Raw genomic sequence first — 25,750 nt, 5'->3', positions numbered from 1 at the left:
AAAGGCCGTCTTTGCCCAAAATGTCCTGCGTGCCCGCATGCATTTTTCTTCAGATTTGCAGGTGATGGGAGTTCTGTAGACTTACACAGCTAGTGACTGATCCAGCGGAGACCGATTACAGGTTTGTCTGACTACACATCAAGTTGCAAGCACTAAGCTACAATAAAAAGAATTATTTTTTTTGCCTTTTGCTGGAATTTAGTTGATATTGTGAGAAAAGGATGGGGTAGATTGTTCATTCCACTTTTAAGGGAACTATCACCAAATCTAAAGGTAAGGGTGGGGTGCCTGATACCTTCATCGGAGAAAGGATGAAACTAGCGGCGCCCGCTAGCGGGGCGAGGGTTGGGGTAGGGGTGGGGGTGGTCCAAAAGAACGGAAGTGTTTCTGGTCGGACAGTGTAAACCGTTACTCCCAATTCACTTGGAAAAAAGGGGCTGGCTTATTTTTGTAATTTTTTTTAAAAAGGCGGTGGTAAATATTCTGTTACCTTAAAAAATCCTATTTTCATATTGTTCTTACTTTGTACACGAATTCAGCATGGTATGTTTTCAGAGTCTTGCACCTGCTTTTTTTTCTTTTATTGGCTTATGAACTTGTTACCATTGTTTGAACAGATTTATTTCAAGAGTCTTTCTTTTCCCCTGCTGGTATTTAAGATTTCGGTAAGCAAGGATCTTAGAATGCACTGTTGTACAGGGCTGGCATATATTCCTGTACTTTGCACGTTGTGAAGCTCTGGGTATAAAAGATGAGTAAATCCCATAACATGTTGGGAAGTCACAGAGTAGAGTCTAGAGGTAGATACAGAATAAGTAAGTAAATAATTACCAGAATATGAGTGGAGCTTATGTCTTTCAAAAATTTCAATTATGTGTAACGATAACGATAATAATAAAGGGGCACTATGTACCAGGCACTGTTGTAGATTAATTTAATTTTTTCACCATCCCATGACGTAGTTATTGTCCTCATTTTACAAACAACTGGGCCAATGAGTTTGGGTGCGTTGGAGGTCACACAACTAGGAAAAGTGAGCTAGGATTAGAAGTCAGGCCATCTGGCACTGGAGTCTGTTTTCTTAACTGCGAGAAGATAAATAACTCACATTTTCTCTAGGGTGAATTGTTGGCCTAAAAAAGGAAAAAAATTAAAACCTAAAGTTTAAGAAAAATTATATTGTTTGATTACATATGGCAGGTCAGAGATTATTTCTGTTATACACTGGAATCCAGTTTGAATATAAAAACCTTTCACATCAATTATTATTTTTCTTACAATTCAATTACGTTCAGCAGGTGTATCCCAATACTCTCCTGTGCTGTCAAGACAAGCAAGATCCTGTTGTGTGTGCTGTCATTGGTAAATTCCTCATCTAGGCACTCTTTGGCCAGTGTTTAGTCCAAATGCTGTATTATGTGAAACAGCAGAACTCTAGGGCACATTAGAAAGGAATTTTATCTTTCCTTTGACCTAATATATGTGACGTGGCACTTATACAAGTCCCATGTATTTAGCAAGTGAAGGTGTACATTTTCTATGTTCTTTATTGGAGCACAGGAGAGGGTTATTAGGGAAAAGGCAAGTGTGCTCTCTGAGGCCTGTCTGTCCTTTATGTAGATATCGTATGGCTAGAGTGCCACTCATGGGCATTCTAACAAATATGGCCTATGTAATTTCAATAAAAATCAAGAGTTCCAGCTCAATCTAGATATGCTCATTTTGTCTCAGATATTGTGTGTCTAGCTTTCCATTTGTAGCCTTCAAGGAAATTTTAATATATAAATATGTATTAAAACATAGAAGAATCTTATTTTCAATATTTATTTCCTAATTATGTCCTACTACGTTAGGTTTTATTTTCATTTATTACATTTTTATTGGGTTCATTTCTTTGTGATAGGAACTTTATTAGTTGCCAGGCCAGGCTGTCTTCAGGATCTGTATTCTTAATCACCACACTTTGCTGAACACATAGCAGTAGTTTCCAATTCTGGCTGTGTACAGGAATCACCTGTGGCCCAATCTCAACCTAGGCCTAGGAATTAGAAGCTCTGAGGGTGGGATCCAGGTATCACTTTTTAAGAAAAGGGTGACATTAACCACTGTGCTATGTCTTTGGCTCTAAAAGTTTCATTTTCCTCATATTATTGTTGACAAAAAGATCTCTTTAACTTTCTAACCAGTGTAATGTTTTTTAATTCTTGAGTTCTTAGAATCTGTCCAATATAATTTTTGAAACATCCATTATCTTGTACCTTTGAAATTGAGTTATAGGGAATTCCTCAGATCTGGAATTGACCCATTTCTGAATTCATTCTCTCTTTTTCTGATTGCTTGTGGCTCAACACTTTCTTGTGGCTCAACTAAAAAAAAATTTTTTTTTTTTTGAGGAGGGTCTCTAGTTCTGTCAGTTACTGAGGAAGGAGTATATACTGTTGCCATTCTGGCTTCTTATGCTTGCTATTTGCATGGTGTATCTTTTTTCAGCCTTTTAGATTGCTGTGTCTTTGTACTTCAAATGTAATGCTTGTAGTTAAAGTTGGGTGTTACTTTTTAAATTCAGTTTGATAATCTTTGCCTTTGGATTTCAGTATTTAGTCCATGTAATATAATAACTGACATGGTTGGGTTTAGGTCAGCCGTTTTCCTGTTTGTTTTCTGTTGGTCCCATCTCTGTTTTGTTCTTCTGTTCCTTCTTTCTGGGGGGAGAGGAGGCCTTTAGGGTTAAAAAATATATACATTTTAGTATCTAATTTTAATTTCTTTATTGAGTTCCCGTTAGTTTTTGCTTTGGTGATTACATTATGTATGTATCCTTATCATAATCTACTTGGAGTTAAAAAATGGAAAAACCCTGTAAGTATATTTCACTTATATTTGGTGTCACTCCTTAATAGTGCACATATACTGGCAACTAATTCTTATCTTTATCTGAAAATGTCTATTTCATCTTCATTTTTGAAGGACTTTTTTTTTTTAAATGAGATAGCCAAATTCTGTGTTCTTTTGCCATTTAAAAGATTTCACTGCCAGCCGTGTGCAGTGGCTCACACCTATAATCCCAGCACTTTGGGAGACTGAGGCAGGTGGGTCACCTGAAGTCAGGAGTTTGAGACCAGCCTGGCCAACATGGTGAAACCCCATCTCTACTAAAAATACAAAATTAGCTGGGTGTGGTGTTGCATGCCTCTAATCCCAGCTGCTCTGGAGGCTGACGCAGGAGAATCGCTTAGAACGTGGGAAGCAGAGGTTGCAGCGAGCTGAGATCGTGCCAGTGCACTCCAGCCTCAGCAAAAGAGGGAGATTGTCTCAAAGAAAAAAAAAAAAAAACAGGTTTCACTGTCTCTTGCTCTTTATGATAGCCATTATTTTTGCTGTTTCCTCTTTGTACTGTTTTTTTCCCTCTCTGCTTTCAGGATTTTATCTTAATCTTTGGTTTTCAGCAGTTGAATCTCGTATACCTACGAGATTCTTTGCATTTATTCTATGAATTTATTCTTTGCGTTTATTCTGTGAATTTCTTTGCATTTTATTCTGTTTGGAGGTTTGCTGATCTTGCATCTGTAAGTTTTATTTCTCCAAGTTTGCTGATTATCAACCTGAATATCTTCATATTTTATTTTCTTTCCCAGTTTTCCATTTTTTATGTGGGACTCCAACGACATATATATTAGGTTGTTTGTTTTCCCATAGATCACCGCGATGCCTTTCCAGTTGTCTTCACTTTTCTGTAAAGTGAACACAACACATTTTATCATTTCTATTGATCTGTCTTCAACTTTACTGTTTCTTTTCCCTTCTCTGATCTGCTGTTAAGCCTATCCAGTGAAAATTTAATTTCTGATACTATATTTTTTAGGTCTAGAATTTCCATTGTAGTTTTTGTTTTATAATTTCCACTCCTCTGTTGAGATTCCCCCTTCTATTCTCGCATGATGATGACCTTTTAATGTTTAATGCTTAAGACCTTAAACATTTATTAAAATTTGTTTTTAAATGCTTTTTGATAATCCTAACATCTGGGTCGTCTTGAGGTTGGCTTCTACTGACCACTTTTTATTTTACCATGACTCACATTTTCCTGTTTTGTTAGAGTGGTAACTTTTGAATGTACAGTGGGGCATTGCAGATGATATGTTTAAAACTCTGGGTTCTGTTATCTTCTGGAAAGTGCTGATTTTTGTTCTACCAGGTATTTAAATTACTAACAGATCATCTTGAGCTTGTTTTTTACTATGTTAGGGAGAAGCTGTTCCAATTTTGTTCTTGGTCCCAGGACAACTTCCTAAGTTTAGGATGTAGGTTTTTTATCGTAGGATGTGGCCCTCTTCCAGTTTTAATTGAAAGCCCAGAGTGTTTCCCAGGCCATGAAACTGGAATTCAGCTTCCAAACTTTGTTTCCCCTGCAATGGGCAGAAGCTGAAATTTCTGTTCAGCTCATTTAGCCTTGTAATGGCTGTTTTCCTTTGGGTTCCCACACATGGGATTTTCTTTCTCAATTTTCAGTTGTTTTGGAAGCAGACAGCTCTGTGTCTTGGTGACTCGGGCTAATAACATTGCAACGTTCTGACTGAGTTCTGACCACGCTGCTTCCTCTTAATACCGGGGATTGCCCCTCTGGGTAAAAGTTGTTTAAATGTGGGTCTCTGTCTTTTTTTTTTCACTCCCCCAAGGAGTGAATCCGTAGCAAATTTTTCTACTTTTGGCTGTTCTTCAGTGCCCACTTTAAATAATTGAGTTTTGTTTTTGTTTTTTTTGAGGCAGAGTCTCACTCTGTCGCCCAGGCTGGAGTGTAGTGGCAAGATCTCGGCTCACTGCAACTTCTGTCTCCTGGGTTTAAGCGATTCTCCTGTCTCAGCCTCCCAAGTAGCTGGGACTACAGGTGTACACCAACATGCCTGGATAACTTTTGTATTTTTAACAGACAGGGTTTCTCCATTTGGGCCAGGCTAGTCTCGAACTCCTGACTACAGGTGATCTGCCCGCCTTTGCCTCCCAAAGTGCTGGGATTATAGGCATGAGCCACCATGCCCTGCCAATAATTGATTTCTATATTTTGTTAAGTGTTTATCATAGTTATATGCAGGAGAGTTAATCTAATACATGTTCCTTTGTCGTTACTATACCTGGAATGCCAGTTCTTTATTTTTATAAAATTTACCTCAGATGGTTAATATGTTTCTGATTATGATCTCATTAGTTCTATTTTATTTCTATTCTTAGATATGAAGAGAAGGCTACTAAAGACTTGGAATGATACAATAGTCAAATGAAGAGAGCCATTGAACAGGAGTCACAAATATCATTAAAAGATGGCAGAAAAAAGATAAAACCCACCAGCACATGGAATTTGGCCCAGAAGCACAAGTTGAAAACCTCATTATCTAATCAACCAAAACTTGATGAACTCTTTCAGTCCCAAATTGAAAAAAGGAGTCAAAATATTAAAATGGTACAGATCCCCTTTTCTATGAAAAACTTAAAAATAAATTTTGAGAAACAAAACCAAGTTGACTTAGAAGAGAAGGATGAACCTTGCTTGATCCGCAATCTCAGGTTTCCTGATGCATGGCTAATGACATCCAAAACAGAGGTAATTTTATTAAATCCATATAGAGTAGAAGAAGCCCTGCTATTTAAAAGACTTCTTGAGAATCATAAACTTCCTGCTGAGCCACTGGAAAAGCCAATTATGTTAACAGAGAGGTATGATGATGTAATATTTTTTAATTGTAAAAATATTTGTTATAATAGTTCATACTAGATTAGAAATTGAAGGTAGAAGGTTGAGAATATTTCCTAGTAAGGATTAATGGTTTCTTTTTTTAATCTTTTAAAAATTTGACTTCTAGGCCAGGCACTGTGGCCCACACCTGTAATCCCAGTACCTTGGGAGGCTGAGGCAGGTGGATCACGAGGCCAGGAGTTTGAGACCAGCCTGGCCAACATAGAGAAACCCTGTGTCTACTAAAAATACAAAAATCAGCTGGGTGTGATGGTGCACACCTGTAGTCCCAGCTACTTAGGAGGCTGAGGCAGGAGAATCACTTGAACCTGGGAGGCAGAAACTGCAGTGAGCCAAGATGGCGCATTGCTCTCCAGCCTGGGTGAAAGAGCGAGACTGTCTCAAAGAAAAAAATTTGATTTCTAATCCTTAATGGAATTGTTTATAAATAATATCAGAATACATAGTTCACTTCTACATTTAATAAATATGTAATTGATTTCTCTTGTACATTAGTAACTTCTCTGGGGCAGTTTTGAAGTTAAAACAATGTTATTGTTTTAACATTTTCCAACACATAATGAAATAGAAGTATACAATGAATATCTTTATCAGTAATTATCAAGACTTTGCCACGTTTGCTTTGCCTTTCTAGATAGTATGTACACATACATTTTCTTTCCTTTGCCAAAGAAGTTTAGAACAATTCCCCTTCCTACATCTTTCATTCTTCTCTCTCAAAATATGGCTGTTTTCTCACCTAACCGCAATACCTTTTTCATACCTTACATAATAATAACTCCTTGGAATTGTTCCTCATTATGTCAAAATGCCTTTTTTTACAGTCTTTAAAAATTTTTATGTTTAATTTGTATCTAAACAAGATCCATGTATTACATTTGGTTATCTTGTTTATATCTCTTAAAAATCATTTTATTATTGTACATACTGAGTCATTTGTTCAGTGGAATGTCCTATTGTCTCTATCTGTTTGCTTTCTTAGGACGTTCAGCTTCTTTTTCTCTCCCCCATGTTTAATTGGGAGTTCGCTCAGGAGGACTGAATACATTTAGATTCTACTTCCTGGTGCATCTACTTAATAGATTGGCTGTGTGCTTTATACTTCATCACATCAAAAGGCACTGTCACTAGGTTCAGCTAATGACAGCCTGTCTTTCACATGAAAGTTTCCCATCAATCTTTCCATGTAGTGGTGCCATTCATTGATGATTTTTGCCTGAAATAATTTTATTATTGGTTGTAATATAGGGTACTTTCTTTTCCTATTCTATATCAGCAAATTACTTTCTGTAAAAATAATTAACCTTGGATGACAAAGCCTGAGGAGACAAAAATAAATTTAAAGATTAAAAAATAATGACTAACTTATTAACATTTCTCTTTTTTAACTTAATATTTCTTTTTTCAGTCAAACACAGGTAGAAGAGAATCATGACGAAAATAATAAAAACCTGAAATTTAAAAAGATAATAATTTGTTCACTAGGACACATCATTAGATAACTGTTTTAGAACTTCCAAGAATAAAGCAGAAATCATTTATAAAATGTGTTAAAAGTCTTGTTAAAGATACTGCAGTCTTGGAGGAGAAGAAAATAAGGACAGAACACAGAAAAACATCTGTTAAGTCTATCTTTTTAAATAAAGCAACAGCAACTATATTAACCAAAATCCAGTATCTTTCATTGTGTTCTCTTGAGATTGGCTTAGGAAACTGTTGGAGGAAGAATTAGAAAATAGTTCCTTAGGCTACATTGAAACAGTTTAAACATCTGATGGTGCTTTTTGCTTTCTTCTCTAAAAAAGAGCTAGGGTACATCTGAATTTTCAGACTTGACTGCTTTTCTGAATGGCATTTGTAAACTTCATTTACATTTCAAAAATCTTTTTGTGCTTTTTAAATTAGAGGTTTTTAAAAGTATTTTTCTATGTGATATTTTGTTATTCAAAAAACAAATACATTAAAAGCTATTTTGGGACCATATTGGCCTGAAAATAAATCTTTCTTAATTGAGCCTAAATAGGAATAAAGATTAATTCAAAATAGTTTTTTTTTTTCTTCTTTTCGAGTGTGGTATCCCCATCGCAGTTAATGATGTAAGTTTTTCAGAATGGAGTCATGGACTAATTTATTCCCACAGTGTGACAATGTGGACAGGGTAATTATAGGTTGGGCTCAGTGTTCTTACCAGAGTTCTAATGCTGTTTGTGTAACTCACTTCTGAATGGAATAATTTTGGTATCTATAAAACATAAAGTAAGGGCTTAATAATTACAATGATGGCTAATATTTATTGAACATTTACTATATGATAGGAACTTGGCAAAGTTTAATTGTGGAGCCTGCATCATTAATTTCTATACAGTATCATAATCATTACCACAACCACCATCCCTACTGTCTCTCAGATTTTTAGGATATTAGTTAGATGAAACAGAGTACAGGTAAAATATAGCCAAAGCTCTCTTCTCTGTAATATCAGCTCTCACAGCCAATGACTGTAACACATCCTGACCAAGCCTAAAACCAATATGTGAGGTTGATTTGTACCCTAGGTAATCTTTGGCTTCCTCAGAATTTTTCACCACTTAGAATCCTTTCATATGCCACCTTTGGCAAACATGCCATACCTGCAGTAGACTGAAAGAAGCTCTCCCAACCTCTAAATTGATAAATATATAAGTTCCTAGAAGAAAGAGATATATGTTTATCTTTTTGTTACAGAAGAAACTTGGCATAGCAGTTATAAATCTGGCAGGATGGACCACCTAACTTGACTATTATTGTGTCTGTTTTGAAGGGATAAAATGGAATTATTTTTAAAGTTTTCATTTGTATTATATTTCGAGCCATTTTAAAAATTTCCCATTGATTTGTAACATTCTAGAAGACAGATTGTCCTGTTTCTGTTCCTCCGTTCTGTACACTGTGTGTAGTAGATAACAGAAATGTGAAAAAGTGGTTTCTCATAGGGCTACTTATATACCTTTGTATTTTGGTTAATGATAACACTTGTTCAAAGGACCTTGGATTAACTTTTTCTCATAAACCCTCTTATTTTGTGTATTTAATAAGTTAAAGAGCCATAATTTCTTTTGCAGTCTAATGGATCTCATTATTTAGACGTTTTATATAAAATGACAGCCGGTGACCAGAGATTCGTGGATCAACTTACCTGTCCGATCCTCGTCTTACAGCAAATGGTTTCAAGATAAAATTAATACCAGGTATGATAGTATGGTTTAATATTTTCTGATGTGGAAAAAATAGTCTTGTTCCAAGAGTTGCATTTGGGTTTCATGATCTACAGATATGATGGTAATTTTTTTCTCACTGTAAGTACAGTGTTGGCTATGTTAAAACATTTATTTCAAAAATGTCACCTCTGCTGAAACAAGCAAGTTTGGCATGTCTTTCAGTCCAACGCTTTACATTTGCATTTTCATAATGAATGAAGTAGTTTTACTGTAATTTTTGTCATTCTTTGACACAATACTCAAACTACCTGCTTTGTTTAAATTATTAAAATACTCTTTTAGATGATGACACAGAATTATGTAGCATACTAGAATGGCCTCACAGAAATGGACATCTCTTCTTTTTAAACAGCATTTGCTTGTTTTGCCAATTAGACATGTAAGTTCAGCAGTCATACTATATGAGAATGGATGATTTGATACAAAGACTCATAACTCTCTTTGCTCAGTATGGAAATTCATTGGGTGGATTTAAAAAAAAAAAAAAAAAACCCGTCTGGCTAGAGACTTCAGTTTTCCTGGCTGGCCCCTTCTCAGCTCTTTTGTAGTTTTCATACTCAACTACCTTCTGCTCTACCTTCTGTTACTTTCTCTTAAGGGTTACAGTGGGACCACGAGGACGGACTCCACTGTCTTCTTTCTGCCTCTAAAATTGTCATGCCCAAAGTATAGAAAAACAGAGTTCAACCAAAACAATGTTTGAAGATTTTTAAAGGAATGTTTTACTGAGGTATGAAAATAAGTTAAAAGAATATACAAAAGCCATGGAACTGGGTATATAAAGAAAATACTTTGGTGTCCCAAACATAAACTAATTTTACTTGACTTTTGTGGTTTTAAGGATACCTAACCTAAACTTCTTACCTGTCACCTCAATTCTATTAGTCCATATCCTAGCACTACCATTTAAAAACAATGTGTTTTGGGGTAAGTCAGCTGGCCACACTGTGTTTTTATTGATAACTAATAATTACTGAATTATTATGTACAGGGCTCTATTCTAAGTATTAAGTGCATTAATTTAATTTCCGTAATATCCCTGTAAAGTAGGTTCTATTACTGTCCCCATTTTACAGATGGAAAAATCAAGGCACAAGAAGTTAAGTTTGCTCAAAGGGACACAGTTATTGGTAGAACCAGGATTTGAACCTAGGCAATCTGCCTTTAGAGCCTAGCTGTTAACTCGTTTATTATATTGCCTTCATGTCAAAATTTAGATATTTACTCCGTGAAGTATTTGTGAGCATTAACCAAGGTAACAGTTAAATCAGTGAGCATGGTACTTGGCAATGGGAGATGCCCACATAGTCTCTTTTCTTACCATCCTTCAGCCCCATTTAGCAGACTTGCAGTCATTTCTTTTAGTCTTCCTAGAAATATTTCTTCCTCAGGGTCCCTGGCATCTTAAAATTTATGTGAAATGAATTTATTTGAAGCAAGGGATAGGTGAGTGTGTTTGTTTTATTGACTTAATCTGTTTTTCTAATTAACTATATGGTGTTGTTGGCAAGTAACAGTTTTTTCATGAATGATATTAAGCAGGCTGGGCATGGTGGCTCACGCCTGTAATCCTAGCACTTGGGAGGCTGAGTTGGGTGGATCATCTGAGGTCAGGGGTTCAAGACTAGCCTGGCCAATGTGGCGAAACCCTGTCTCTACTAAAAAATACAAAAATCAACCAGGCCTGATGGCGAGCACCTATGATCCCAGCTACTCAGGAGCTGAGGCAGGAGAATCGCTTGAACCCAAGAGGTGGAGGTTGCAGTGAGCCAAGATCATGCCACTCACTGCATGCCAGCCTAGGCAACAGAGTGAGACTCTGTCAAAAAATAAAAGATGTGAAACAGCAGGTGGTGGTGGTTGTTTTAAGGATAACTGTTCTTTCTTACCTCCCACTCAATTCCAAAAGCATATTTATTTTTGAGCTGCCCGGTAAGTTTATATCTGACAGATGCTTTCAGCTCTTAGCTTTTAGATAGTATTTCTAAAATCTTATTGAATGCCTCATACTTTCAATAGTATCAAAGATGCAAAAATGATTAAGTCACCTGCAAACTGATTTTATTTGATTGGAATTAACTTTACTTAAATTACCATCAGCATTATTTGCCTTGTCAATAACAGAGCAAGTTAAAGACACTTATGCTTTCTTTCTTCATTTCTTTGTTTTTTCATTTTAAAAAAATAAGTTGTATTTTCTTAACAGTCCTATCTTGTGAGAGTATTGTTGTATTACACTAACTTTGAGTCAACAGTTTGCCTGTAGTCACAATACATTTTTGGATAAGGATAAAAGCATTTGAAAGAGAAGGAATACGTCTGGCCTTGAGAGAGAATATTCTCAGTGAGACCCTAAGAACTTTACATGCTAATGGGAATAGCCTTCTGTCTTGCATAAATAAGAATTCCCTATTTTAGGAAGTGAAAACTGGTCAAACCACTTACTCATTTGATATATTTTCCCTGAAAATTGGTAAGCATTTCACAGTATTTTATGGAAACTTTTCAAGGTTATTGTTCCAAATGTCTCTAACTTTTCCATATCTGAATTTTGCAAACACAGAAGTAAAAATATTGCTCAATTTCCTTGTTTGTTGCCAGATACTTCTTACCCATTTCCACTAGTAATTCTGTGAAATGTATAATTTTCCAGAGCAAATGTAGTTACTATTAGACTTTTCATTCTAATCATACTGTAAAAGATTTAGGACTACCAATAGTGAAAAGTCACTTAGACTGATATTTTTGGAAATTTTCATATCTATAGGTAAAAGGGAACTAGAATATTCTGCTACTACTTCTTTGCCTATCCACACACAGTTTTGAGTTCCATTTACATTCCCCCTGTTGCTCAAACTCACTTTGTCTCCACTTTTAGTCTGTTTGTGTTGCTATAAAGGAATACCTGAGACTAGGTAATATATAAAGAAATGAGGTTTATTTGGCTCGTGGTTCTGCAAGCTGTACATGAAGCATAGTGCTAGCATCTGCTTCTGGTAAGGGTCTGAGGAAGCTTACATTCATGCAGAAGGGGATGAAGAGCCAGCATGTCAAATGCAAAAGAGGGAGCAAGAGGGAGATGCCAGCCTCTTTTAAACAACCAGCTCTTGTGTGAACTACCACAGAGACCTCACTCATTACCATGGGGATGGCACCAAGCCATTCATGGTGGATCTGCCCCTATGACCCAAGCACCTCCCACTAGGTGTACTTCTAACTGTAGAGGTCACATTTCGACATGAGATTTGGAAAGGACACACATCTAAATCATATCATCTTCCTTCATTGAACTCTGTATCTCATCCTGTAATGCTTGATAATACAGTATTATATATTATTCTCCAGTTGTTCTCTGGGAAAAATGTTAGGATACCGTCTCTGTAGTCTGCCACCATTGCACCTGTCATTCAAGTCAAGGATCTAGTCTGAAATTGGGAACAGGTAACAGATTGGATTATTGAAGTCTCAGGATTTGGAACTCTTCAAGTTACATCACATGTCTTTTTAAAAAAAATTAATCCATTGATAGCTACTACTTATCCAAGATTGGGCTGTCCCTTTTCCTTTAATTCCAGGTAGCATTATGTAGACTTCATGAAAGAACACTGTTGCACAGATACAGCCAAAGAAGACAAATCTTTGCTATTTTCAAAAAACATGCATTCTAAAGCCAAATCTGATGCTTTGAAATAGGTGCTGCTATGGATATGTACCCAGTTTTGCATCCGATCCTGTAGCTAGTTTTCAGTTTTATTTTTTGAGACAGAGTCTTGCTCTTTCGCCCAGGCTGGAGTGCAGCGGCACAGTGTCAGCTCACTACACCTCTGCCTTCTGAATTAAGTGATCCTCCCATCTCAGCCTCCCAAGCAGCTGGGACTGCTGGAACGTACCACCACACCCAGCTAATTTTTTTTTTTTTTTTGTATTTTTCGTAGAGACGGGATCTCACCATGTTGGCCAGGCTGGTCTTGAACTCCTGATGTGATTTGCCTGCCCTGGCCTCCCAAAGGGCTGGGATTGCAGGTGTGAGCCACTGTGCCCAGTCATTTAGTTTTATTTTAATCACTAAGAGTAATTTAAGTAACAGTTAACATGTAAGTTATTTTTTTTTGAGACGGAGTTTCACTCTTGTTCCGATCTCGGCTCACTGCAACCTCCACCTCCTGGGTTCAGGCAATTCTCCTGCCTCAGCCTTCTGAGTAGCTGGGATTACAGGCACGCACCACCATACCCAGCTAATTTTTTGTATTTTTAGTAGAGACGGGGTTTCACCATGTTGACCAGGATGGTCTCGATCTCTTGACCTCGTGATCCACCCGCCTCAGCCTCCCAAAGTGCTGGGATTACAGGCGTGAGCCACCACACCTGGCCAACATGTCAGTTTTATACATTGTCCTGGTAAAATATTTTGAACATTAGTATTTTCTTCTAATTAGTAATATGTTAATAAGTTACTGTGTGACTTTTTATAATTTGTAAGTTAAAATCACAGAAATAATTCAGGCCTTTAGATATTAAAATGGTACAGTAGAATTTGAAGAGCAGCAGTTGTTAAAACACTTAAACTGGTTTTATTTTAATAAATATCATGGGACTCCATTTTCTCTCCAAAGCAAGAAATGATCTAAACAAATGTAAGGAACAGAACAGCAATAACTGGGATTAAATTAAATTATAAAAAGCACATGTGTTGTCAGTGAGCACTTATGACTCAATGTGAAATCCTATGGGAAATTACGATTTGTTCTCCGACTAAGGAATAAAACTTTGTCCCGACTGTATTAAAATCTAATGAGTGTTCACTAAATTGTTTTAACAGCAATTTTTATTTTCAATGGACATGTTCTGGAATGTAAACTTAACTATGTGCGTTGTTTTCTTTCAGGAGTTTCAATTACTGAAAATTACATGGAAATAAAAGGAATGGCTAATTATCTCCCATTCTATGGAGTAGCAGATTTAAAAGAAATTCTTAATGCTATCTCAAACAAAAATGCAAAGGAAGTTTATGAATGTAGACCTCGCAAAGTGACAAGTTATTTAGAGGTATGCATTATTTTATACATATGTTGTTATGTACAGGGATCCCAACTCCTGGCCATGCCTGTTAGGAACCAGGCAACATAGCAGGAGGTGAGCGACCTGCCAGTGGGCATCACCACCTGAGCTCTGCCTCCTGTCAGATTAGTGGCAACACTAGATTCTCTAGGAGCACAAACCCAATTGTGACGTGTGCATGAGAGGGATCTAGGTTGTGCACATCTTGTGAAACAGTTTCCTGAAACCATCCCCATTTGCCATCTGTGGAAAAACTGTCTTCTGCGAAACTGGTCCCTGGTGCCAAAAGCTTGGGGACCACTGCTAATTCTATGTATTATATGTATTATAGATTGGCCAGACTTGAAGATACTTATTTCTTAAACTAGTAAATTATTTCCAAATAGTAAAATATTTTCTGTAAGTTTTATTATGTATTTGCAAGAAGAACACTATTTAAAACACACTTCATTAAAAGTTTTCCATCATAGACTGACTGTGGTAAACTCTTTCGTGAATTCTTACCATTTCTTGGGTACGTGAAGAAAACCCTTATGAATGAGATGTTTTGCAGTGAAGTTCTTTTTTTTTTTTTTTTTTAATTTTTTATTGGATTATAGGTTTTGGGGTACATGAGCAGAGCATGCAAGACAGTTGCATAGGTACACACATAGCAGTGTGCTTTCTTTTCTTCTCCCCTTCACCCACATTTGGCTTTTCTCCCCAGGCTATCCCTCCCCACCGCCCCCTCTCACTGGCCCTCCCCTTTTCCCCCCAATAGACCCCAGTGTTTAGTACTCCCCTTTCTGTGTCCATGGGTTCTCATTTTTCATCACCCACCTATGAGTGAGAATATGCGGTGTTTCATTTTCTGTTCTTGTGTCAGTTTGCTGAGGATGATGTTCTCCAGATTCATCCATGTCCCTACAAACGACACAAACTCATCATTTCTGATTGCTGCATAATATTCCATGGTGTATATGTGCCACATTTTTCCAATCCAGTCTATTATCAATGGGCATTTGGGTTGATTCCAGGTCTTTGCTATTGTAAACAGTGCTGCAATGAACATTCGTGTACATGTGTCCTTATAGTAGAAGGATTTATAGTCTTTTGGATATATACCCAGTAATGGGATTGCTGGGTCAAATGGAATTTCTATTTCTAAGGCCTTGAGGAATCGCCACACCGTCTTCCATAATGGTTGAACTAATTTACACTCCCACCAACAGTGTAAAAGTGTTCCTTTTTCTCCACATCCTCTCCAGCATCTGTTGTCTCCAGATTTTTTAATGATCGCCTTTCTAACTGGCATGAGATGGTATCTCAATGTGGTTTTGATTTGCATCTCTCTGATGATCAGTGACGATGAGCATTTTTTCATATGATGGTTGGCCTCATATATGTCTTCTTTTGTAAAGTATCTGTTCATATCCTTTGCCCACTTTTGAATGGGCTTGTTTGTTTTTTTCCTGTAAATCTGTTTGAGTTCTTTGTAAATTCTGGATATCAGCCCTTTGTCAGATGGGTACACTGCAAAAATTTTTTCCCATTCTGTTGGTTGCCGATCCACTCTAGTGACTGTTTCTTTTGCCGTGCAGAAGCTGTGGAGTTTCATTAGGTCCCATTTGTCTATTTTGGCTTTTGTTGCCAATGCTTTTGGTGTTTTGTTCATGAAGTCCTTGCCTACTCCTATGTCCTGGATAGTTTTGCCTAGATTTTCTTCTAGGGTTTTTATGGTGCCAGGTCTTATGTTTAAGTCTTTAATCCATCTGGAGTTAATTTTAGTGTAAGGTGTCAGGAAGGGGTCCAGTTTCTGCTTTCTGCACATGGCTAGCCAGTTTTCCCAACACCATTTGTTAAACATGGAATCCTTTCCCCATTGCTTGTTTTTGTCAGGTTTATCAAAGATTGTATAGTTGTATGTATGTTGTGTTGCCTCCGGTGCCTCTGTTTTGTTCCATTGGTCTATATCTCTGTTTTGGTACCAGTACCATGCTGTTTTGATTACTGTAGCCTTGTAGTATAGTTTGAAATCCGGTAGTGTGATGCCCCCCGCTGTGTTCTTTTTGCTTAGAATTGACTTGGCTATGCGGGCTCTCTTTTGGTTCCATATGAAGTTCATGGTGGTTTTTTCCAGTTCTGTGAAGAAAGTCAATGGTAGCTTGATGGGGATAGCGTTGATTCTGTAAATTACTTTGGGCAGTATAGCCATTTTCACGATATTAATTCTTCCTAACCATGAACATGGAATGCTTCTCCATCTGTTTGTGTCCTCTCTGATTTCGTTGAGCAGTGGTTTGTAGTTCTCCTTGAAGAGGTCTCTTACGTTCCTTGTGAGTTGTATTCCAAGGTATTTTATTCTTTTTGTAGCAATTGCGAATGGCAGTTCGCTCTTGATTTGGCTTTCTTTAAGTCTGTTATTGGTGTAGACGAATGCTTGTGAGTTTTGCACATTGATTTTATATCCTGAGACTTTGCTGAAGTTGCTTATCAGTTTCAGGAGTTTTTGGGCTGAGGCAATGGGGTCTTCTAGGTATACTATCATGTCGTCTGCAAATAGAGACAATTTGGCTTCCACCTTTCCTATTTGAATACCCTTTATTTCTTTTTCTTGCCTGATTGCTCTGGCTAGAACTTCCAGTACTATATTGAATAGGAGTGGTGAAAGAGGGCATCCTTGTCTAGTGCCAGATTTCAAAGGGAATGCTTCCAGTTTTTGCCCATTCAGTATGATATTGGCTGTTGGTTTGTCATAAATAGCTTTTATTACTTTGAGATACGTTCCATCGATACCGAGTTTATTGAGGGTTTTTAGCATAAAGGGCTGTTGAATTTTGTCAAATGCCGTCTCTGCGTCAATTGAGATAATCATGTGGTTTTTGTTTTTGGTTCTGTTTATGTGGTGAATTACATTGATAGACTTGCGTATGTTGAACCAGCCTTGCATCCCCGGGATGAATCCTACTTGATCATGATGAATAAGTTTTTTGATTTGCTCTTGCAATCGGCTTGCCAATATTTTATTGAAGATTTTTGCATCTATGTTCATCATGGATATTGGCCTGAAGTTTTCTTTTCTTGTTGGGTCTCTGCCAGGTTTTGGTATCAGAATGATGTTGGTCTCATAAAATGATTTGGGAAGGATTCCCTCTTTTTGGATTGTTTGAAATAGTTTTAGAAGGAATGGTGCCAGCTCTTCCTTGTGTGTCTGGTAGAACTCGGCTGTGAACCCGTCTGGACCTGGGCTTTTTTTGTGTGGTAGGCTCTTAATTGCTGCCTCAACTTCAGACCTTGTTATTGGTCTATTTATAGTTTCAGCTTCCTCCTGGTTTAGGCTTGGGAGGACACTGGAATCCAGGAATTTGTCCATTTCTTCCAGGTTTACTAGTTTATGCGCGTAGAGTTGTTTGTAATATTCTCTGATGATGGTTTGAATTTCTGTGGAATCTGTGGTGATTTCCCCTTTATCATTTTTTATTGCATCTATTTGGTTGTTCTCTCTTTTATTTTTAATCAATCTGGCTAGTGGTCTGTCTATTTTGTTGATCTTTTCAAAAAACCAGCTCTTGGATTTATTGATTTTTTGAAGGGTTTTTCGTGTCTCAATCTCCTTCAGCTTAGCTCTGATCTTAGTTATTTCTTGTCTTCTGCTGGGTTTTGAGTTTTTTTGGTCTTGGTCCTCTAGCTCTTTCAATTTTGACGATAGGGTGTCAATTTTGGATCTCTCCATTCTCCTCATATGGGCACTTATTGCTATATACTTTCCTCTAGAGACTGCTTTAAATGTGTCCCAGAGGTTCTGGCACGTTGTGTCTTCGTTCTCATTGGTTTCGAAGAACTTCTTTATTTCTGCCTTCATTTCGTTGTTTACCCAGTCAACATTCAAGAGCCAGTTGTTCAGTTTCCATGAAGCTGTGCGGTTCTGGGTCGGTTTCTGAATTCTGAGTTCTAACTTGATTGCACTATGGTCTGAGAGGCTGTTTGTTATGATTTCAGTTGTTTTGCATTTGTTGAGCAGTGCTTTACTTCCAATTATGTGGTCAATTTTAGAGTAGGTGTGATGTGGAGCTGAGAAGAATGTGTATTCTGTGGATTTGGGGTGGAGAGTTCTGTAAATGTCTATCAGGTTTGCTTGCTCCAGGTCTGAGTTCAAGCCCTGGATATCCTTGTTGATTTTTTGTCTGGTAGATCTGTCTAGTATTGACAGTGGAGTGTTAAAGTCTCCCACTATTATTGTGTGAGAGTCTAAGTCCTTTTGTAAGTCCTTAAGAACTTGCCTTATGTATCTGGGTGCTCCTGCATTGGGTCCGTATATGTTTAGAATCGTTAGCTCTTCTTGTTGTATCGATCCTTTTACCATTATGTAATGGCCTTCTTTGTCTCTTTTGATCTTTGTTGCTTTAAAGTCTATTTTATCGGAGATGAGAATTGCAACTCCTGCTTTTTTTTGCTTTCCATTTGCTTGGTAAATCTTCCTCCATCCCTTTATTTTGAGCCTTTGTGTATCCTTGCATGTGAGATGGGTTTCCTGTATACAGCACACTGATGGGTTTTGGCTTTTTATCCAATTTGCCAGTCTGTGTCTTTTGATTGGTGCATTTAGTCCATTTACATTTAGGGTTAATATTGTTATGTGTGAATTTGATACTGCCATTTTGATGCTAAGTGGCTGTTTTGCCTGTTAGTTGTTGTAGATTCTTCATTATGTTCATGCTCTTTAGCATTCAGTGTGATTTTGGAATGGCTGGTACTGGTTGATCCTTTCTATGTGTAGTGCCTCTTTTAGGAGCTCTTGTAAAGCAGGCCTGGTGGTGACAAAATCTCTGAGTACTTGCTTGTTCGCAAAGGATTTTATTTTTCCTTCACTTCTGAAGGTCAGTTTGGCTGGATATGAAATTCTGGGTTGAAAGTTCTTTTCTTTAAGAATGTTGAATATTGGCCCCCACTCTCTTCTGGCTTGTAGTGTTTCTGCGGAGAGATCTGCTGTGAGTCTGATGGGCTTCCCTTTGTGGGTGACCCGACCTTTCTCTCTGGCTGCCCTTAGTATTCTCTCCTTTATTTCAACCCTATTGAATCTGACGATTATGTGCCTTGGGGTTGCTCTTCTTGCCGAATATCTTTGTGGTGTTCTCTGAATTTCCTGCAATTGAGTGTTGGCCTGTCTTGCTAGGTGGGGGAAATTTTCCTGGATGATGTCCTGAAGAGTATTTTCCAGCTTGGATTCATTCTCTTCGTCCCCTTCTGGTACACCTATCAAACGTAGGTTAGGTCTTTTCACATAGTCCCACATTTCTTGGAGACTTTGTTCATTCCTTTTTGCGTTTTTTTCTCTAATCTTGGTTTCTCGTTTTATTTCATTGAGTTGGTCTTCGACTTCAGATATTCTTTCTTCTGCTTGGTCAATTCGGCTATTGAAACTTGTGCATGCTTCGCGAAGTTCTCGTATTGTGTTTCTCAGCTCCTTTAATTCATTCATATTCCTCTCTAAGTTATCCATTCTTGTTATCATTTCCTCAAATCTTTTTTCAAATCTTTTCTCAAGGTTCTTAGTTTCTTTGCATTGATTTAATACATGATCTTTTAGCTCACAAAAGTTTCTCATTATCCACCTTCTGAAGTCTAATTCCGTCATTTCGTCACAGTCATTCTCCGTCCAGCTTTGTTCCCTTGCTGGTGAGGAGTTTTGGTCCTTTCTAGGAGGCGAGGTGTTCTGGTTTCGGGTGTTTTCCTCCTTTTTGCGCTGGTTTCTTCCCATCTTTGTGGATTTGTCTGCTGGTCGTCTGCGTAGTTGCTGAGTTTTCGATTGGGTCTCTGAGTGGACACCCTGAATGTTGATGATGAAGTATTTCTGTTGCTTGGTTTTCCTTCTACCAGTCTAGCCCCTTCGCTGTACGAGTGCTGAGGTCCGCTCCAGACCCTGCTTGTCTGGGGTGCACCTCTAGCAGCTGTGGCACAGCAAGGGATGCTACCAGTTTCTTTTTCTGCTGTCTTTGTCCCAGGATGGTGCCTGCCTAATGTCAATCTTTTGGATATAGAGGGGTTGGGGAGCTGCTTGAGGAGACAGTTTGTACTTTATAGGGGTTTAATTGCTGAGCTGTGAGCTGTGTTGTTCATTCAGGGCTGTTAGGCTGCTATGTTTGATTCTGCTGCAACAGAGCTCATTTAAAAAAACCCTTTTTTTTCTCAAATGCTCTGTGTTGAGGGGTTTGGGCTTTATTTTTGGATGTCCGTTGAGGTCCTGCCCAGCTAGGATGCAGACTAGCCACTGTTTGCCTGCCAAGGCTCCGCCCTGCTGTTGTGAGGCTCGCCCTGGCTTAGCTGTTCTGCTGTTCTCCGCCAAGCCCTGCGGCGGAGTCTCTCTGTTGTAGCGGGTTGCCTCGGCGACGGCAGGCTGCATCAGCAGTGGGCGTGTATCTCAGTAGGGACGGGTTGCCTCGGCAACGGCTGGCTGCGTCAGCAGTGGGCGTGTATCTTAGTAGGGACGGGTTACCTCGGTAATGGTGGCTGCCCCTCCCCCTCAGAGCGTCTCGGGCCGTCTGCACGGGGCTTGTTTGAAATCGCGGTTTTGTTCGTCCCACTGGGCCAATCCTAACGCTCTGTTCCTGCAATCCCCTGGGCTGGCCCACTGTTCAAGTCTAGCTCAGTCTCAAGTCCAGCCCTCTCACGTCTCCAGTTGCCGGTTCAACGGGGCACCCGGACAAGTGCGCCCTGTGGGGAGCGCTGGGTAGGGCCGGCCGCCGCCACCCCGGCTGCCGGCTTCGCCAGGCAGAATATCTGCCTGGCGTCCCACGTCTCCTCTTCACTTGGGAATTTCCCCGTTCCGTGAGCAACAAAGATCAGTCTGGAAATGCAGCTCAGACTCACCTCTCCGCAGACACAACGAGAACTCCAATCCTGGGTTGTTCTCACAGCGCCATCTTGAGTCCTCCTCGCAGTGAAGTTCTTTTAAAAAAAAATTATGAATAATCCCCTTAGATGGGATTCAAAATAATTCTACCTTTTATAGCATATAGTTTTCTAAAAAGTATTGTAATATAATTCTAAGTCCTGATCTCATCAAAAGCAATAGAAGGGAAGGAAAGTGAAAGATCTGAATTGTTGAATAAGTGGAAATTTTCATTTTTGTGACAGTGTTCATCATAAATGAGAAATGTAACAATGGGTTAAAAAAAATAAAAGGATTAAGGAAGGTTATAAACTTTAAAATGTCCAAGTATAAGATAGTAGCAGGAAGACAATAATGTTTGCATCTATATCTATATCTTGTAGATATCCCTCAAGATTGACTGGTATTAAAATACAAATGTGAATTCTAATGCAGTTTTTCTCCCTTTTTAAAAATGAGCCATTTTTGTTTACAGTTGATAGTGTGCCTGCTGTTTCTGAAGGTCAGACTTCCTTAACAGGAAAGTCTGCTTGTTACCCCTTCTGAAGTATGTATTCAGTAATGTTCTGTGAATCCTTTAGGAGCTTTGTCCCATGGGAATTCCCAGCCTTTTGTGGGGGTGGCTTAACATTGATAATTTCTAGAGACTTCAAGGGAATATACTCTTGTGAAAGAGTTAGTATGAACCTTAAAGGTTGAGGGAGTTGTGGATAGTGTTTTGTGTAGTGAAGAACCCTGTGGGGAGAAATAAGATTTCAGAAATAACAGAAAAAAGGTAATTGGGACTGGTTTAAATATTTGTTTGCTAATACTTTACCTTTCAGTATATTAAGGGAATAGTGGTATGAGTGTTAAGAAAAATGGCCTGGAAAAAAGGAGAGAACTTAAATCACAGGGATGCTTCTATTTAAGGTCAATAGGATGAATCAGAGAGAAAGACAGGAAAGTGAAAGGAGAACCAAGAGAAGAGTGGATATAAAAGTCAAGGAAGGGACCAGGCGCGGTGGCTCACACCTGTAATCCCAGCACTTTGGGAGGCCGAGGCGGGTGGATCACAGGGTCAAGAGATCAAGACCATCCTGGTCAACATGGTGAAACCCCGTCTCTACTAAAAATACAAAAAATTAGCTGGGCATGGTGGCGCATGCCTGTAATCCCAGCTACTCAGGAGTCTGAGGCAGGAGAATTGCCTGAACCCAGGAGGCGGAGATTGCAGTGAGCCGAGATTGCGCTATTGCACTCCAGCCTAGGTAAGGAGCGAAACTCCGTCTCAAAAAAAAAGTCAAGGAAGGAACTAATTTTAAACATAAGCAGTATCACGTTCTGTATAGAAGACCATCAGATATGGCTGCTAGATGGAAGTGATAACATTGAAGAGAACCATAATGGCAAAGTACAATTGTCCTTCTGTATACTTGGGATTGGTTCCAGCACCACCTGTGGATACTAAAATCCAAGCATACTCAAGTCCTTCAGTCAGCCCTGCAGAACCCACATATATGAAAAGTTATTCCTCCGGCTATATGGATTTTGCATCCCATGATACTGTATTTTCTGTCACAGTTGGGGTTGGAAAAAAAATCCATGTATAAGGGACCCGCACAATTAAAACCAGTGTTGTTCAAGGGTCTGCTGTAGTAAGAATAGAAGACATTTGCCAGTGTTAAAGAGTGGAGCAGGAGTGGGAAGGTAGGCAGCAAGTCACATGATAGTGAAAGGAAGGAAAGAGTATGTTTGGCATGTTTGTATTGAATTGGTGTAAGACTGACGATAAAAAATTGCAGAGGAGGCCAGGCACAGTGGCTTATGCCTGTAATCCCAGCACTTTGGGATGCTGAGGCGGGCAAATCACCTGAAATCAGTCGTTTGAGACTAGCCTGGTCAAATGATGAAACCCCGTCTCTACCAGAAATTAGCCAGGCGTGTGGTGCACACCTGTAATCCCAGCTACTCAGGAGGCTGAGTGAGGCAGGAGAATTGCTTGAACCCAGGAGGTGGGAATTGCAGTGAGCTGAGGACACACATTGCAACACCAGCCTGTGCAATAAATAGAGTGAGACTCTGTCTCAAAAAAAAAAAAAAAAAAATTGCAGAGGAAATGTTCCCAAAAAGGCAAGAGAGAAGATAGGATATGAATGTAAGGTTTAGAAAGTAGAAACTCTCTGAATCAAGAGTGGAAAAATGAAAATATTTGTATGTAAAATTAAAAAAAAATGTCTTAATCATTAGAACCTGTGGAATTTTAGGTGAACTTGAGAGACATCATGTTGATATATGTGGTGAAAGAGTAGAAGTTACCTGCTGAGAGTGGAGGGGTTGTGGGAAGGCATTTGTAATTTAAATACAGTAACAAAGATCTGAAAATAAGATCTGTAGGTTACTTAGAGAGGATAAGATTTCCAGGTGTCAATGAGGGCTCATAAAAGTTAACATTTGTGTTGGGTCCAGCCAGAAGTGTTTTGTGACTCCCAACCATGCTCAGAATTGGTCCAAGGGTAGAGATTAGCAAGTTAGATATGGTGGAAGAAAAAGAGGTAAGTGAGTGAAGGAAACTCGAACACATTATATATAAAAAACTGTATTAGACCCTAGATGGGTATAAAGATAAATTAGATTCTAGTAAGAATGTAAAAAGAATGCACATTGCTTAAGCTAGCATCCTTAATGTCTTACTCACTATTCCTACCTTTAAGGAAAGATGACACAAGGGTGCTAGTAGGTCAGGAGAATAAGGAGAGATTGGCAAGATTAAAGGTCAAAGTGAAGAAAAACATGTTTAGTTGAAATAAAGGAATAGGATGGTTGGAAAGAAGAGGGGTGAGTTGTTAAAAAGAATGTTAGGACTCACGATCTTTGAAGTACAGCAGTTTTTTAAAATCTTACAAGAAGCCAGCTTTGCTAACACTATCTTATCCCCAGACCCTCAGTTCTCCTTTCCTCAGAAAACAGCATCACCATACCAAAAATATGGACATGATCCTTGATTCTGCATCCCTCATAACCAATCCATCAGGGAGTCTTCTTGATCTACCTCCAGCTCATGCCAGGAATCTTTATACCCCTTCTCCCTCTCGGTTACCATGACACTAGTCAAAACCTCTCACCAGGACTGCAGTGGTTGCCTGCAATACTCCTTGCTGCTTTTCTTAACCTGCCTACTTAAAACCACTTGCCTCAACCCACAGCAGTCAGAGTGATTGTTTTAAAATGTGAAATTTCAGGTTTTTGCTTAGATGCTGTCTGGTTACTTGCCTATTTATTCAGATCAAAACACCAATTTCTTACCCTGTCCTAGAGGGTGATCTAGCCTCTGCCTAATTTCCTTTTCTTGTTTTTCTCTTTTAACAACTATGTTGCACCCACACTGAACATTTGGTTCTTTCTGTTCTGTCTGCCTGAGATGCTTTTCTTTCCCCATGGTCTTTGCATCAAGGTTTCTTATTTATTTTGAGACAAGGTCTTGCTCAAAAGCTAGAATGCAGTAGCATGATCCCCGCTCACTGCCGTCTTGACCTTCAGGCTCAAGTGATCCTTCTGCCTCAGCCTCCTAAGTAGCTGGGAGTACAGGCATATGCCACCATGCCCCGCTTTTTTTTTTTTTTTTTCCACACAGACCGGGTCTCACTGTGTTGTCCAGGCTAGTCTCAAACTCCTGGTCTCAAGCAATTTTCCTGCCTTCGTCTCCCTAAGTGTTGAAATTACAGGCCTGAGTCACCCCACATCCATTGTGGTTCCATATTTAAATTCAAGCTTAAAGCCATCTCCTCAAGTAATCTTTTCCCAACTCTACAATTACTCTATCATTTGGCTCAGTTTAATTTTGTGCATTATTTATTGACTAAAATGTTCTTTTGTCTGTTTCCTATTTCTCTGCACTAGAATGTAAATTTGACAAGAGCAGGGGTCTTGTTTTTCGGTTCACCACTACATCCTCAGAGCTGACAACATAGTTGATGCTTAACAAATATTTGTTGTGTTAATTCATAATAAGATGAAAATAATCAATATTCTGTATTTCTTCTTGTCAGGATAATATGTTTTCTGCTTCAGGATTTATCATGGTAAAATGCGTGACTTTCCTTTTGGACAGGGAGAGCAGTGCGTCTATCCAGACAGTTACCCATGTACTTATCAAAAGAGGACATCCAAGACATTATCTACAGAATGAAGCACCAGTTTGGAAATGAAATTAAAGGATGTGTTCATGGTCGTCCATTTTTTCATCATTTAACCTATCTTCCAGAAATTACATGATTAAATATCTTTAAGAAGATTAGTTACCATTGAAATTGGTTCTGTCATAAAACAGTATGAGTCCAGTTTTAAATTATCTTTGTATTATGTGTCATATGGTTATTTTTTAAATGAGTATTCACTGACTTGTATGTATATTGAAAAACATTCCAAGTATTGTGGAAAGCATAAATAAACTATTATAAACTATTTTATTCTCAAGAACCAGCCATCATAATAATTACGAGTTATAGTCTCAGAATTGGAAAATAGGTAGTATTCCTGGGTGGTTGATTTACTAGGTCAGCTCTGTGCAGGGAGAAATGAAACATCACACATACTAGCGTATCTGATAAACAGTGTCAATATTTCTTAAACTACGATGGAGAGACAGAGTGGGAGATAATGAAAAAATGAAGTTCAGAGGAAGGAGAAAAAAACAAATCTTTCCATTAACCTCCATTTAGGGAGTAACGGTTAGATGTTGCTATCGCTTTGTTATTTGGTAATTATTGGATTTTGGGGTCAACATTTGTCAGAGAACATTGGAAGAACTAGATTTTTAACAGAAAATTTAGGTGATGT

General features: G+C 38.5%; 1 pseudogene across 1 annotated transcript; it reads left to right on the top strand.

Annotated features, from left to right (window-relative positions):
• Positions 1 to 311: 311 nt before the first annotated feature.
• Positions 312 to 25,375, top strand: LOC144582942 (PMS1 protein homolog 1-like; annotated as a pseudogene). Its single transcript, XR_013536479.1, has 5 exons — positions 312 to 400; positions 5,227 to 5,709; positions 8,851 to 8,976; positions 13,892 to 14,052; positions 25,023 to 25,375. The product of XR_013536479.1 is annotated as a PMS1 protein homolog 1-like (transcript).
• The last annotated feature ends 375 nt before the right edge of the window (positions 25,376 to 25,750 follow it).

This window comes from Callithrix jacchus, chromosome 6 (assembly GCF_049354715.1).
Source record: "Callithrix jacchus isolate 240 chromosome 6, calJac240_pri, whole genome shotgun sequence".
NCBI lineage: Eukaryota > Metazoa > Chordata > Mammalia > Primates > Cebidae > Callithrix > Callithrix jacchus.
This window is presented reverse-complemented; position numbering and strand designations above follow the sequence as displayed.